Here is a 16233-nt window from a genome sequence, read left to right as displayed (position 1 = left end):
AACTCATTGGTAATAGTAAGTACACAGAAAAGCACAGAATATTATAATACTCTCATTGAGGTGTGCCAATTATTGATTTTTTTAGTGGAAAGGTTAAATGAGGAAATGACCAAAAATAATAACTAAAACAATGTTTACATACATAGAGAGTACAATAAGATATAAATACAAACAATAAAAAGTTAAAAAGAGGGGGGAAGAAGTTTAAGTGTTGAGTCTTTATTAGTTTTCCGTTTACTTTTTTATAAAATCAGTGTTAAGTTGTTATCAGTTTAAAATAATGGATTATAAGATATTATTTGCAAGCATCACAGTAACTACAAGTTAACAAATACATGACAGATGTGAAAAAAATGAAAATAAAAAACAGGAAATTAAAACATACCACCAGAGAAAATCAACATCACTAGAAGGAAGACAAAAAGGAAGAAAGAAGAGAAGACCATATAACAGCCAGAAAAAAAAAAAAAATAAGAAAATGGCAGAAGTAAGTCCTTCCTTATCATTAATAATATTGAATGTAAATGAGCTAAACTTTCCAATCAAAAGACACAGAATGGCTACATGGATAAAAAACAAGACCCAATGATCTGTTGCCTAGAAGAAACATGCTTCACCTGTAAAGGCACACATAGACTAAAGTAAAGGGATGGAAAAAGATGTAATGGAAACCAAAGAAGAGTATAAGTAGCTATACTTATATCAGACAAAATAGATTTTAATACAAAAATTGTAAAAAGGGGCAAATAAAATTATTATTTAATGATAAAGGGGTCAGTTCAGCAAGAGGATATAATAATTTTAAATATATATGCATCCAACACTGCAGTACTCAGAGATGTAAATATTTACTAGAGCCAAAGAGAGAGATAGACCCCAATATGGTAATAGCTGGAAACCATTAACACCCCATATTCAGCTTTAGGCAGATCATCAAGACATAAAATTAACAAAGAAACATTGGACTTAATCTGCACAATAGAACAAATGGACCTAATAGATATTTACAGAACATTTTATCCAATGGCTTCAGAATACACATTCCTCTCAGCATATGGGTCATTCTCAAAGATAGATCATAGTTAGGCCACAAAATAAACCTGAGAAAATTCAAAAAATTGAAATCATATACAGTATCTTCTTTGAACCACAGTGGGATAGAGCTAGAAATCAATAACAGAGGAATATTGGAAATTGGACAAACAAATGGAATTAAGCAATATGTTCCTGAATGACCAGTGAGTCAATGAAGAAAGAAGGAAGGAAACTAAAAAATTTCATGAAACAAATGAAAATGAAAACACTGCATACCAAAACCTATGGAATACAGCAAAATCAGTACTAAGAGGAAATTTTATAGCAGTAAGCACCTACATCAAAAATTAGAAAAACATCAAATAAAAAACCTAATGGTGCATCTTAAAAAACTAGAGGAGCAAGAGCAAACCAAATGCAAAATTAGTAGAAGAAATGGAATAGTAAAGATCAGAGAAGAAATAAATGAAATTGAAAGGAAGAAAACACTACAAAAGATCAATAAAAAAGCTGTTTTTAAAAGGGTAAACAAAACTGACAAACTTCTAGCTAAATTAGCCAAGAAAAAAGAGAGAAGACCCAGATAAATAAAATCAGAGAGAAAGAAGGAGATATCACAGCCAATACCAAAGAAATACAAAATATCATTAAAGGTTACATGAGCAAATATATACCAATAAATTGGAAAACCTTGAAATGGTATATTCCCAGACACATACAGCTTTCCAAGACTGAACCATGAAGAAATTCAAAACCAGAACAGATCAGTAACAAGTAATAAGATTGAAGCTATAATAAAAACTCTTTCAGCAACAAAAAAGTTCAGGACCTGTTGGGTTCACTGCTGAATTTTACCAAAGATTTCAAGAAGAACTAATACCGATCCTACACGAACTATTCTGAAAAACTGAGGAGGAGGGAATACTTCCAAACTCATTCTATGAGGTCAATATTACTCTAATATCAAAACTAGAAAAAGACAAGTCAAAAAATAAAACTGCAGGCCAATATATCTGATGAACATTGATGCAAAAATGCTCAACAAAATACTAGCAAACCAAATTCAACAACACATTGAAAAGATCATTCATCAAGACCACATGTGATTCATCCCAGGGATGCAAGGATGGTTCAACATACACAAATTAGTCAATATGATATATCAATAGAATGAAAGACAAAAACAATATGATCATTTCAATCAAGGCTGAAAAAGCATTTGATAAAATTCAACATCCATTCATAATAAAAACCCTAAGAAAACTGGGTATAGGTGGAACATACCTCAACACGATATAAACCATATACAACAGACTCACAGCTTGTATCACACTAAATGGGGAAAAACTGAAAGCCTTTTAAGATCTGGAACATGACAAGGATGCTCACTTTCATCACTGTTATTCAACATAGTACTGGAAGTTCTAGCTAGAGCAATCGGACAAGAGAAAGAAAGAGCATCCAAGTTGTAAAAGAATAATTCAAATTATCCTTGTTTCCAGATGATATTATCTAGTGTTTGAAAAAACCTAAAGGACTCCAACAAGAAACTTAGAACCAATAAACAAATTCAGTTATACTGTGGGATACCAATCAACATGCAAAAATCAATACCATTTCTATATGCCAACAGCAAACAATCTGAAAAAAATTAAGAAATTAATCCCATTCAAAGTAGTTACAAATAAAATACAATATCTAAGAATAGACTACCACAGAAGTGAAAGATCTCTACAATAAAAGTATAAAACAGGCCGGACGTGGTGGCTCACACCTGTAATCCCAGCACTTTAGGAGGCAGAGGCGGGCGGATCACGAGGTTAGGAGATCGAGACCATCCTGGCTAACACGGTGAAAGCCCATCTCTACTAAAAATACAAAAAATTAGCCGGGTGTGGTGGTGGACACCTGTAGTCCCAGCTACTCGGGAGGCTGAGGCAGAAGAATGGCATGAACCTGGGAGGCAGAGCTTGCAGTGAGCTGAGATCGTGCCACTGCACTCCAACCTGGGTGACAGAGCCAGACTCCGTCACAAAAAAAAAAAAAAAAAAAAAAAAAAAAAAAAAGTATAAAACGTTGATGCAAGAAATTAGAGAACACCCAAAAACTGGAAAGATATTTGATGTTCATGGATTGGAAGAATCAATATTATTATGGTATCCGTTCTACCCAAAGCCATCTACAAATTCAATGCAATCCCTATCAATATAGCAATGATATCCTTAACAGAAATAGAAACATATCTTAAAATTTACATGGAATTACGAAGGACTCAGAACAGGCAGTGTTATCCTGAGCAAAAAGAACAAAACAGGAGGAATCACATTACCTGACTTCACATTATATTACATAGTTATTGTATCCAAAACAGCATGGTACTGGTATAAAAACAGACACATAGAACAATAAATCAGAATAGAGAACCCAGATATCAATTTATACATCTGCAGTGAATTCATTTTTGTCAAAAGTGCCAAGAACATATACTTGCAAAAAACCAGTCTCTTCAATAAACAGTGATGGGAAAACTGGATATCCATATGCCGAAGAATAAAACTAGACCTCTGATCACTTGCCATATACAAAAATAAAATCAAAATGGATTAAAAACTTAAATATAAGACATCCAACTATGAAACTACTAAAACTTGTTGGAGAAACTCTCCAGGACATTAGACTGGGCAAATATTTCTTGAGTAATATCCCACAAGCACAAGCAACCACAGCGAAAATGAACAGATGGGATCACATCAAGTTAAAAAGCTTCTGGACAGCAAAGGAAACAGTCAACCATATGAAGAGAAAGCACATATAATAGGAGAAAATATTTGGAAACTACTCATCTGACCAAAAATTAATAACCAGAATATATAAGGAGCTCAAACAACCCTATAGAAAAAAATCTAATAATCTAATTTAGAAAGGGAGAAAAGATATTAATAGCGATTTCTCAAAAGAAGAAACACAAATGGCAATCAGATCTATGAAAAGGTGCTTGACATGACTGATCATCAGAGAAATGCAAATGAATACTACAATGAGATATTATCTTACCCCAGGTAATATAGCTTATATCCAAAAGATAGGCAACAACAAATGCTGACGAGGATGTGGAGAAAAGAGAACCTTCATACATTGTAGGTGGGAATGTTATTTAGTACAGCCACCACGGAGAACACTATGCAGGTTTCTCAAAAAACAAAAAAAGCTACCATATAATCCAGCAATACCACTGTTAGATATATGTCCCAAAGAAAGGAAATCAGTATATTGAAGAGATGGAACTAGATGTCATTATGTTAAGTGAAATATGCCAGGCACAGACAAATCTTCACATGTTCTCACTTATCTGTGGGAGCTGAAGAAGGTAAAACAATTGACCTCATGGAGATAGAGTGTAGAATGACGGTTACCAGAGCCTGGGAAGTGTTTTGGATGGTCGGGTTGGGGGAGTGGGTTGTGGGGATAATTAGTGGGTACAAAAATATAGTTAGATAGATTAAATAAGATTTAGTGTTTGATTGCACAACATGGTGACTGCAGTCAACAATAATTTATTGTACATTTAAAATAACTAAAAGTATAATTGGATGGTTGGAGCAGAAAGAGTAAATGCTTGAGGTGATGGATAGCCTATTTATCCTAATGTAATTATGAGGTATTATATGACTGTATCAAAACATGCCATGTACCCTATGTGTGTGTGTGTGTGTGTGTATGTGTATATATATATATACCCTCTCTATAGGGCACATGAGATATATAAAAATTACATATATATATATATATACACACACATACACACACATACCTACTATGTACACACAAAAACTAATAATAAAAAATAAACAATAACATGTTATCTAAAATGATTAATTATAATTGAGCAATTACTACTGATATAAGGATGGATAGATTTTTTGCATAAAATTGTAAAGCTCATTTCAAATTGGTATTCCTTTTTGAACAAAAAAGCAGCAAGGTATTCTAAATTTTTTAGGAAACCAGTACTAGATGAATCATGAGTAGAAAAGCCTAAAGATTATAGAAGTAACATTGAGTTACAAGTCATTGACGAGTCTCTGATGCAAAGCGATATACTAAGGACAATAATTAGTATACAGGCTTTACCTTAACATGTGTTCTTTCCAGTTGACACTGTGTCCCATGTACTTCCTTTATTGTCTTAGGGCAGCATATCGTTACCATTTGTTGTATCAACTCAAAAGGCTAGGGCCATGTTCCAAACATCTCCACCTTCCTTTAAAAAGCAGTTATAAATCTAAAATCCACTAATGTACATGTATATACATTATAGATTAGGTTAACATTCACAAAATGACTTGCTTCACCAACTAGGAGTAGCAATATATCATATCTCTTTTATTTTGCTAATTAGTCATTCAAACAACAGGAGTTTCCTATTAGCAGGAAGTCTAACATCTCCCGATGGAGTGCTTTTTTTCCTGGTCATTCCAGATTGTTCAGCTGGCTTTCTCAGACCAAAAGCTAGCAGTCATATTTCCAAGGTAATTGCAAATTTGTGTTAATCTTCTACTTATAGTTTCCCATTGCCATATGACGCCATTATTGAAGGTTGGTTCTGTCCAGTTCCATAAATGTTCACCAGTTTGTGGTGACGCCTTTCTAGTCTAAGTTCCTACGTTGGGTTCCCTGCACTCTTGGGTTAATGTAGAGGGTGCCTGGTTAAGATTCTGAGTTCTGTAGTCCTGTGAACTGAATTTGAATATTGCCTTTGCTTCTTTTTAGCTGTGTGACTTAAGTCAAGTTATTGAACTTTCTGAGCCTCAGTTTCCTCCTCTATAAAATGAAGATAATAATAGAATTTATCTGATAGTGGTATTGTGAAAATTAAATGACACAACACGTATCAAGCAAACTGCCTGGCACCTCCAAGATTTGCAGGAAATGTGTGCTCTTACTATCACTGTGACTGCTATTATTACTATTAGTGATGCAGTAATCCTTTCCTGGAGAATAGCAACATTTCAAGTTTGCTGTAGTGCAGAGCTTAGTGTCTCTAGTATTTTTCTGTAGGAAAGAAACTGGGGTCTCTATGCAAATTAGTCTACCTTGAACCCATGGCTCTCTGTACCGCAACAATTGACGTCCTGTTTGTACATTTCTCCAAGAAAAATGGGAAAGTTTATGGTCGGCAACTCATGGATAATTAAATTTGAGTGGTCAATACATATAATCTTACTAGTACTTAGGAAAACACAAATTAGATAAAAACGAGATCATTTTCTATACCCAACTCATCAACAAAAATAAATTTCTGATAATATCAATCTGTAGAGTTGTGGCGCAAAGGCAAACTTCATGTGTTGTAGGTGAGATGTTAAGTCATTAAAACCATTTCGGTTCACACTGTCTCTAAGTTTTAGGGAAAGGAAAAATAAATGTGATTTATTCATAAAATAGAACATTACACGGTACTAAAAGGAAGTGTGTGTGTATCTATCAACTTAGGTACATTTGAAAAGCATAATGTTGAGTAAAAAAAAGCAAATTGCTAAAGGATGTATAGCGTATACCATTTACATACACTCACAAAACACTCAAATAAGTATACATATATATATGATAAAATATTAAAACACACAGCCTAACATTATATACCAATATGAGGATGTCAGTTACTTCTGGGAAATGAGGGGGGCAGAAAGGAGGAACAGAGTGTTGGTGCAGTGGCTCATGCCTGTAATCCCAGCACTTTGGGAGGCCGTGGAGGGCTGATTGCTTGAGGTTAGGAGTTCGAGATCAGCCTGGCCAACATGGCAAAACCCCATCTCTACTAAAAATACAACAATTCGCTGGGTGTGATGGCGGGTGCCAGTAATCTCAGCCCCTCGTAGGCTGAGGCAGGAAAATCTCCTGAACCCGAGAGGCAAAGGTTTCAGTAAGCCAAGATCACACCACTGCACCCTAGCTTGGGCAACAGAGTGAAACTCCATTTCAAAAAAAAGGAAAGGAAAAAACAGAGAACAGAGGGGGGTTATAGCTCTGTATATAACATTTTATTTCCTTTAAAAATTTGTGACTACATTGTAACATGTAGTTTGTTACATATGTGTGATGTTGGTAACATCTGTTACATATATGTGACGGGTTCATAGGTATATATAAAATCAATTTTTGTTTCTGTAAACATCAATTATTTAATAATTTGACATAAAATAAAGACAATTAGAAGGAAAAATAGCTCTTTTAGCCTTCGAGATAATTGGAAAACACTTGGGGAAGAATAAAATTAGATTACTATTTCATATCATATATCAAAGAATTCCCTATGGGGTTTAAATTTTAAATAAAAAGAAAGTAGAGCAGAAGATAATGTAGGCGATTATTTGTCTGATCTTAATAGGAAAAGTTTAAGCATATAGACAAAAGATATTTAGACAAAAGAAAAAAAAATACAGTTTTTCTACATAAAACTTAATGCTTTGCTATGTCCAAAATCTATAAACAAAATATAAATGATGAGCTATTTAAATTGGCATTGTTAACATGTAAAGGATTTGTAGAAACAATAGATATAAAAGTATTCCATGAGAAAAATATGATTATGACAAGAACAATTTTCAAAGGGATAAATAACAATGACCAAAGTGTCAACGTGTTCAGCAACATGGTTATCAACTTTATGCCTCTCAGCTCCAAATTAACCCTCAGTACCTGCTCCAATATAATGGACTGGAATCTTTTTTTTCTTTTGAACTTTTAGATTTAAGGGGTACATGTGAAAGTTTGTTCCATAGGAAAATTGTAGATAATGGGGCTTGTTTTACAGATGGTTTTGTCACCTAGGTAATCAGCATAACACCCAATGGGTAGTTTTTCAATCCTCACCCTCCTCCCACCCTCCACTTCCAAGCAGGCCCTGGTATTTATTGTTCCCTTCCTTGTGTCCATGTGTACTCAGTGTTTAGCTCCCACAAATAAGTGGGAACAGGTAGCGTTTGGTTTCCTGTTCCTGCATTAATTCAGTTAGGATAATAGCCTCCATCCATGTTGTTACAAAGGAAAAACTATGCATCTGATGAAGGTCTAATATCCAGAACCTGTAAGAAACATAAATCAACAAGCAAAAAACAAACAATCCTATTAAAAAGTGACTAAAGAACATGAACAGACACTTCCAAAAGAAGACATACATATAACAAATAAGCATATGAAAAAAAGCTCAATATCATTAATCATTAGGGAAATACAAGTCAAAAGCAAAATAAGATACAATCTCCTACCAGTCAGCATAAGTATTAATATTATTAAAAATCAAAAATAACAGATGCTGACAAGGTTGCAGAGAAAAGGGAATGATTATATGCTGTTGGTGGGAATGTAAATTAGATTAGCCATGTTGCTGCAAAGGACATGCTCTCAGTTTTTTTTTAATGGCTACATAGTAGTCCATGGTGTAGAAGTATATTTTCTTTATTCAGTCCACCACTGTTGGGGCATTTAGATTGATTCAGTGTCTTCATTATTGTCAATAATGCTGCAATGAACATACACGTGCATGTGTCTTTATGGTAGAACCCTTTATATCCCTTTGGTATGTACCCAACAATGGTATTTCTAGGTCAAATGACATTTCTATTTTAATTTCTTTCAGAAATCTCCAGACTGCTTTCCACAGTGACTGATCTAATTTACATTCCCATCAGCAATGTGTAAGTGTTCCATTTTCTCTACAAGCATCTGTTATTTTTTGACTTTTTAACAATATCCATGCTGACTGTGTGAGATGGTATCTCATTGTGGTTTTGGTTTGCCTTTCTCTGATGATTAGTGATACTGAGCTTTTTTTCATATGCTTTTTGATTGCGTGTGTTTCTTCTTTTGAGAAGTATCTGTTCATATCCTTTGCCCATTTTTAAATAGGGTTGTTTGGTTTTTGCTTGTGATTTATGTTCCTTATAGATTCTGGATATTAGAACTTTGTCAGATGCTTAGTTTGCAAATATTTTCTCCCATTCTGTAGGTTTTCTGTTTATTAAGTTTCTTTTGCTGTTCAGAAACTCTTTAATTAGGTCCTGCTTGTCAATTTTTATTTTTGAAATTGCTTTTGGAGTCTGCATCATGAAGTCTTTGCCAGGGCCTATGTCAAGAATGTTATACTCTAGGTTTTCTTCTAGGGTTTTTGTGGTTTTGGGTTTTTACATTAAAGTCTTTGATCCACCTTGAGCTGATTTTTGAATATGGTGAAAGGTAGGGGTCCAGCTAAAATCTTCTGCATATGGCTAGCCAGTCATCCCTGAGCCATTTATTGAATAAGGTGTCCTTTCTCCATTGCTTGTTATTGTCAGCTTTTTCAAAGACAAGATGGTTGTACGTGTATAGCTTTATTTCTGGGTTCTCTATCTTGTTCCAGTAGTCTCTGTGTCTGTTTTTGTACCCAGAACTATGCTGTTTTGGTTATTGTAGACTTGTAGTATAGTTTGAAGTTGGTTAGTGTGATGCCTCCAGGTTTGTCTGTTTTTGATTTGGATTGCCTTGGCTGTTAGCCAGGCTCTTTTTTGGTTCTAAATGAGTTTCAGTCAACAGTTCTTCTAATTCTGTGAACCATGTCATTAGTTGTTTGATAGGAATAACACTGAATCTGTCAATTGCTTTTGGCTGTATGGCCATTTTAACAATATTAGTTCTTCCTATCCTTGAGCATGGAATGTTTTTTCATTTCTGATTTCTTTGAGCAGTATTTTGTAATTCATTGTAGAGACCTTTCACCTTCCTGGTTGGCTGTATCCCTAGGTAATTTATCCTTTCTGTGGCAATCGTGAATGGGATTGCATTCTTGATTTGGCCCTCAGCTTAGCTGTTGTTGGTGTACAGAAATGCTACTGATTTTTGTACATTGATTTTGTATCCTGCAACTTTGCCGAAGTTAGTTTATCAGTTCGAGCATTTGGGCAGAGGTTATGGGGTTTTCTAGGTGTAAATCCATATTGTCTGCAAGCAGGGGTGGTTTGATTTCCTCTCTTCCTACTTGGATGCCTTTTATTTCTTTCTCTTGCCTGATTGCTCTGACTGGGGCTTCCTGTACTTTGTTGAATAGAAGTAGTGAGAGTGGGCATCCTTGTCTTGTTCCAGTTAAGTGGAATGCTTTCAGCTTTTGCCTGTTTATATGATGTTGGCTCTGGGTTTGTAATAGATAGCTCTTATTATTTTGAGGTATGTTCCTTCAATGCCTAGTTTGTTAGTGATTTTTAGCATGAGGGGATGTTGGATTTTGTGGAAAGCCTTTTCTGCACCTGTTGAGAGGTAATGTAGTTTTTGTTTTTAGTTCTGTTTATGTGATGAATCACATTTATTGATTTGTATAGATTACACCAACCTTGCATCTCAGGAATAAAGCCTACTTGATCGTGGTGGGTTAACTTTTTGGTGTGCTGCCAGATTCAGTTTGCTAGTATTTGTTGAGGATTTTTAAATCTATATTCATCAGGGTTATTGGTCTGAAGTTTTCTTTTTTTTCATTGTGTCTCTGCCAGGTTTCAGTATCTGGATCATACTGGTCTCATAGAATGAGGTAGGAAGGAGTCACTTCTCTTTGATTTTTTGTAATAGTTTCAGTAGGATTGGTACCAGCATTTCTTTCTACATCTGGTGGAATTTGGCCGTGTATCTGTCTGGTCCAGGGCTTTTACTGATTGGTAGCTTTTTTTTTATATTACTGATTCAATTTCAGAACTCATTATTGGTTGTTCAGAGTTTCCATTTCTCCTTAGTTCAATATTGGGAGGTCGTGTGTTTCCAGGACTTTATCCATTTCCTCTAGGTTTTCTGTTTGTGCACATACAGGTGTTTGTAATAATCTCTGAGGGTTTTCTGTATTTCTGTAGCAACAGTGGTAACGTCTTCTTTGTCAATTTTGATTGTGCTTATTTTTATCTTCTCTCTTTTTTAAATTAGTCTAGCTAGTGGTCTATCAGTCTTATTTATTTATTAAGAATCAACCTTTGGTTTCATTGATCTTTTGCATATTTTTTCTAATCTCCATTTCATTCAGTTCAGCTCTGATTTTCATGATTTCTTTTTTTCTGCTAGATTTGGATTTGGCTTGCTCTTGTTTTTCTAGTTCCTCTAGTTGTGATGGTAGGTTGTTAATTTGAGATCTTTGTAACTTTTTAATATGGATATTTAGCACTATATACTTTCCTCTTAACACTGTTTTTGCTGTGTCCCAGAGATTCTAGTATGTTGTATCTCCATTTTCATTAATTTCAAAGAGTTTTTTGATTTCTGTTTTAATTTCATTGTTTGCCAAAAAGTCATTCAGGGGCCTATTGTTTAATTTAATTTTCATCTAATTGTATGATTTTAGAGAGATATTTTTGATATTAATTTCTATTTTTGTTGCACTGTGATCCAAGAATGTGGTTGGTGTCATTTTTTAAAAATTTGTCGAGATTTGCCTTATAGCTAAGTGTGTAGTTGATTTTAGAGCATGTCCCATGTGCAGCTGAGAAGATTGTATGTTCTGTTTTTGTTAGGTGGAGTGTTCTGTGATGTCTGTTAGGTCAGTTTGGTGAAGTGCTGAGTTCAGGTCCCAAATATCTTTGTTACTTTTCTGTCTTAATGATCTGTTTAGTACTGTCAGTGGGGAATTGAAATCTCCCACCATGATTGTGTGGTTATCTTAGTCTCTTTGTAGGTCTCTAAGGACTTGTTTTATGAATCTGAGTGCTCTGTGTTGGATGCATATATATTTAGAATAGTTAAGTCTTCTCATTGAATTGAACCCTTCACCATTATGTAATGCCCTTCTTTGTTTTTTTAAATCATTGTTGGTTTAAAATCTGTTTTGTCTGAAATTAGAATAGCAACTCTAGCCCTTTCTGTTTTCCATTTGCTTTGTAAATTTTTCTTCATCTCTTTACTTTAAGCCTATGGGCATCATTGTATGAGATGGGTCTCTTGAAGACAGCATATAGTTCGGTCTTCCTTTGACATCCTGCTTACCACTCTGTGCCTTTTAAGTGGGTCCTTTAGCCCATTTACATTCAAGACTATTACTGATATGTGCAGATTTGAACCTGTCATTTTGTTATTAGCTGGTTGTTATGCAGACTTGATTGCATAGTTGCTTTATAGTGTCAATGGTCTATGAACATAAGCACATATATAGACCATTGTTTTTTTGTGGTGGCCAGTAATGGTCTGTAATATCCATGTTTACCACTTTCTTAAAGACTTCTTTTTAGGCAAGTCTGGTGGTAATGAATTCCCTTACCATTACTTGTTTGGAAGGTATTTTATTTCTCCTACACTTATGAAACTTAATTTGTCTGGGTATAAAATTTTTGGTTGGAATTTCTTTTCCTCTTTTAAAATGAGCATAATGTCAAGCTTTGTTAGTAGATTAGGCTGGAGGGATGTAACTAGGGTAAGGGATGTTCTACTGGGTCTGGTGTGCTATGTTTTGTTTATGCTGCTGAAGTTGCATCATGAGCCTCAGCTATATGCATACAGTGCACACCCCCTCAGTGATCTCACAACCCCAACCTAGACTTGTTTTACACTTTCATGTGGTCCTCCTAATGCGGAAACTACACAGTGCAAAATGAGTCTGCAGAGGTACCCTGACTGCCCCTGCATGCCCACCCAGCAATCTTGGTCACGTGTAACCTGACCAAGGTTACATGTCATGGCTTTTCCAGAGTGACACCATACCCTCCAGGCCTGTGTCCACAGTGCCATTGCTGTATTTGTTCTCATACCTGCCCATCCAGCTTTGGCTCAGCTGCATGCCAGAGGCCTTCTTCCTACTTGCTGGGTGACTGGGACCAACTCTTTGGATTTTTAATGCACTCAGGCACATTTCATGACAAATAATTTAATATGAGCATGCTATTCTCTTTTTGACTTTTGTAATCATTCCCAGATAGAATGTTCCATACTTGTTATACAACAGAAAGAAATGACTTGATTCTCCAAAATTAAGTAATTTTTGACTTAGGACATTTTTAATTTATTTGTAAATCTTTACCAAGATTTACAATACCTTAATAAGAAAACACAAATTCTGCTAATGATATTCACTTAAAAAACTGCTTAGTTATTTGTATTCCAACTGTAATAGGCAGATAGTGACTGAAGCTGGTATCAACAATCAAGATTTATTGATCCTAGGTAAGTATTATAGAAAATAATATTAAGGTCAATACTGGCTCACGAGACCATTGATCTTGTATGAAGGCTAAAATGTATCAGTATTTCCATTATAGCACTACCTCATGAAGATTTCTTTTATGAACTGTAGTCTTCAGGAAGTATATGGTTCATTCTGAAGGAGGATGAGAAGACCATTTAGAAACTGTTAGAATTATGGGCATGAAGACTGAACAATAGTGCAGTTTAGTGGAACATCACAAATTCTTTCCTAAAAGCACTTTTGCAGTTTATTTTTATTTTGGTGGTTGCGTTTTTACGTGGAGTGCGACTGGTGCTAGGATGGTGCTGTTGTCAGCCATGAAAAGGCTCAGGGAAGAAATGTAGAGAGAATCAATGGGTTTAAGAATAAAGATGGCAGATCAGAACTGGGAGGATGAGCAGAGCTGAGAAGAGTCATTTAGATGTTCACTTATAATAATACTTCCCTGTTCTGTATAGCTCCTTTATGTACAGTTCTACTGTAGTTTGCAGGGTTATGTCACAAAGTGGAAACAAGAACCACAAGTAACAGAGGACACCACAAAGAACAAAATATCCTTAAGAAATATATTCATACTTTTACTGCAGAGAGTAAACTGATACATATGTGTTAAAATAAGATTTTGGTAGCCAGTGCAAATTCTTATTTTTGAAATCATGGGCTTACATTAAAATAGGACTGACTGCTGGCAGAAATGAGGAAGAACCATCAGTACCAAAGCATTAACAAAGAAAGATCTATGCAAATTTACAACAAAAACTTATTGAAACTTTCCTGTAGTCCTCCTACTGAACTCTTATTGAATCTACTAAGAACTCTCAATACCAAATTATATTGAAAAAAATGCTTTATTTGAGCGGCAGAGTGATCTTTCAAAAGTGGATTTTTCTAACTGTAGTTTACCTAAAGAAATGCTAAAAAAAATTTGCAGTGGTGTGGTCTTTTAGCAATAATTAGAAAATCAATCTTTCAGCAGATTATTATTATAATAATTGTAGACATATATAGATAATGTATTTGTGGTGTTCACATAAAATAAGGGAGAAGCTTATGAGGATTATTAAAATATGTCAATTATGTATAATTCAAATATATAATCTTTTTTTTTTTAAATTTATTTATTATTATTATACTTTAAGTTGTAGGGTACATGTGCATAACGTGCAGGTTTGTTACATATGTATACTTGTGCCATGTTGGTGTGCTGCACCCATCAACTCATCATATACATCAGGTATAACTCCCAATGCAATCCCTCACCCTCCCCCCTCCCCATGATAGACCCCGGTGTGTGATGTTCCCCTTCCTGAGTCCAAGTGATCTCATTGTTCAGTTCCCACCTATGAGTGAGAACATGCGGTGTTTGGTTTTCTGTTCTTGTGATAGTTTGCTAAGAATGATGGTTTCCAGCTGCATCCATGTCCCTACAAAGGACACAAACTCATCCTTTTTGATGGCTGCATAGTATTCCATGGTGTATATGTGCCACATTTTCTTAATCCAATCTGTCACTGATGGACATTTGGGTTGATTCCAAGTCTTTGCTATTGTGAATAGTGCTGCAATAAACATACGTGTGCATGTGTCTTTATAGCAGCATAATTTATAATCCTTTGGGTATATACCCAGTAATGGGATGGCTGGGTCATATGGTACATCTAGTTCTAGATCCTTGAGGAATCGCCATACTGTTTTCCATAATGGTTGGACTAGTTTACAATCCCACCAACAGTGTAAAAGTGTTCCTATTTCTCCACATCCTCTCCAGCACCTGTTGTTTCCTGACTTTTTAATGATCGCCATTCTAACTGGTGTGAGATGGTATCTCATTGTGGTTTTGATTTGCATTTCTCTGATGGCCAGTGATGATGAGCATTTTTTCATGTGTCTGTTGGCTGTATGAATGTCTTCTTTTGAGAAATGTCTGTTCATATCCTTTGCCCACTTTTTGATGGGGTTGTTTGTTTTTTTCTTGTAAATTTGTTTGAGTTCTTTGTAGGTTCTGGATATTAGCCCTTTGTCAGATGAGTAGATTGCAAAAATTTTCTCCCATTCTGTAGGTTGCCTGTTCACTCTGATGGTAGTTTCTTTTGCTGTGCAGAAGCTCTTTAGTTTAATGAGATCCCATTTGTCAATTTTGGCTTTTGCTGCCATTGCTTTTGGTGTTTTAGACATGAAGTCTTTGCCCATGCCTATGTCCTGAATGGTACTACCTAGGTTTTCCTCTAGGATTTTTATGGTATTAGGTCTAACATTTAAGTCTCTAATCCATCTTGAATTAATTTTCGTATAAGGAGTAAGGAAAGGATCCAGTTTCAGCTTTCTACTTATGGCTAGCCAATTTTCCCAGCACCATTTATTAAATAGGGAATCCTTTCCCCATTTCTTGTTTCTCTCAGGTTTGTCAAAGATCAGATGGCTGTAGATGTGTGGTATTATTTCTGAGGACTCTGTTCTGTTCCATTGGTCTATATCTCTGTTTTGGTACCAGTATCATGCTGTTTTGGTTACTGTAGCCTTGTAGTATAGTTTGAAGTCAGGTAGCGTGATGCCTCCAGCTTTGTTCTTTTGACTTAGGATTGTCTTGGAGATGTGTGCTCTTTTTTGGTTCCATGTGAACTTTAAAGCAGTTTTTTCCAATTCTGTGAAGAAAGTCATTGGTAGCTTGATGGGGATGGCATTGAATCTATAAATTACCTTGGGCAGTATGGCCATTTTCACGATATTGATTCTTCCTATCCATGAGCATGGTATGTTCTTCCATTTGTTTGTGTCCTGTTTTATTTCACTGAGCAGTGGTTTGTAGTTCTCCTTGAAGAGGTCCTTTACATCCCTTGTAAGTTGGATTCCTAGGTATTTTATTTTCTTTGAAGCAATTGTGAATGGAAGTTCATTCCTGATTTGGCTCTCTGTTTGTCTGTTACTGGTGTATAAGAATGCTTGTGATTTTTGCACATTAATTTTGTATCCTGAGACTTTGCTGAAGTTGCTTATCAGCTTAAGGAGATTTTGGGCTG

The 16233-nt window shown here is 35.2% G+C and overlaps 1 long non-coding RNA gene across 2 annotated transcripts in view; it reads left to right on the top strand.

Moving 5' to 3' along the window:
* Window positions 1-10698, top strand: part of LOC126947860 (uncharacterized) — a 144659-nt gene extending 133961 nt beyond the window's left edge. For both annotated transcript variants that reach the window (XR_007723227.1, XR_007723226.1), the window contains one exon: window positions 8675-10698. This is a non-coding gene — a long non-coding RNA (uncharacterized LOC126947860). The remainder of the gene's footprint in view (window positions 1-8674) is intronic.
* The last annotated feature ends 5535 nt before the right edge of the window (window positions 10699-16233 follow it).

This window comes from Macaca thibetana, chromosome 2 (genome assembly GCF_024542745.1).
Source record: "Macaca thibetana thibetana isolate TM-01 chromosome 2, ASM2454274v1, whole genome shotgun sequence".
NCBI lineage: Eukaryota > Metazoa > Chordata > Mammalia > Primates > Cercopithecidae > Macaca > Macaca thibetana.
This window is presented reverse-complemented; position numbering and strand designations above follow the sequence as displayed.